Raw genomic sequence first — 820 nt, forward strand, 5'->3', positions numbered from 1 at the left:
GTTACTGCCATGAAATCATTATCATTTTAACAAAAATCTTGCAATTGACTTAGAAATTTTCATAATTTAGTTAATTAATTAGATTGTTAAAATGAATATTGCAATTAAAAATTCACTAACAAATAAAATGAAATGAATAACACTGAATAATTATCGATAATTGTAAACTTAGGTAATTTATGCAAGTACAAGTGACAAGTCCAACATAAATAGAAGAGTATTGTAACAACATAAAGATTAGCAACCGTCATTCAACCCTTATAATGACGGTTGCTCATACTGTCATTATAGCAAACGTAGAAGATTAGCAGTTTTGAGACTAATACCATGATCGGTTCATTTCCAGCAACACAACGAAGCCAACAACATTGATCATACCAAAAAAAAAAAAATCATTCTAGCAGTTTTAGTGAAGCATACAACAAATACCAATATAAGAAGAAGCTAAATGTGTAAATATGCACCAATAATTAGGACATGTTTTTGCATAAAAGAAAAAAGATGGCCAACTCCAGCAATACCCACCATCTTCATCAAATTCCAACATACCAAGTGTAACAAGCTAGGTAACTGCACAAGTAAAATATAAATTCATCAAATTCAACGTCCGTGACAATGCATATAGATTAGAATACTAAGCAATAGAATAATAGCTAACTGATGAACGAATGGAAATTTTTTGAAATTCATCAAATTTGATCTAAGCTAATAAATTACCAAGGTGGCTTCCCCTTTAAGGGCAATGTAGTGTATCTGAGTTGTGTCACCCCTTAAAATTGTTAGGGAAGTGTATTGTGATATTGGCTACTCTTTGAAATTT

The sequence above is a fragment of the Citrus clementina genome, unplaced genomic scaffold (assembly GCF_000493195.1).
Source record: "Citrus clementina cultivar Clemenules unplaced genomic scaffold, Citrus_clementina_v1.0 scaffold_2, whole genome shotgun sequence".
Lineage (NCBI taxonomy): Eukaryota > Viridiplantae > Streptophyta > Magnoliopsida > Sapindales > Rutaceae > Citrus > Citrus x clementina.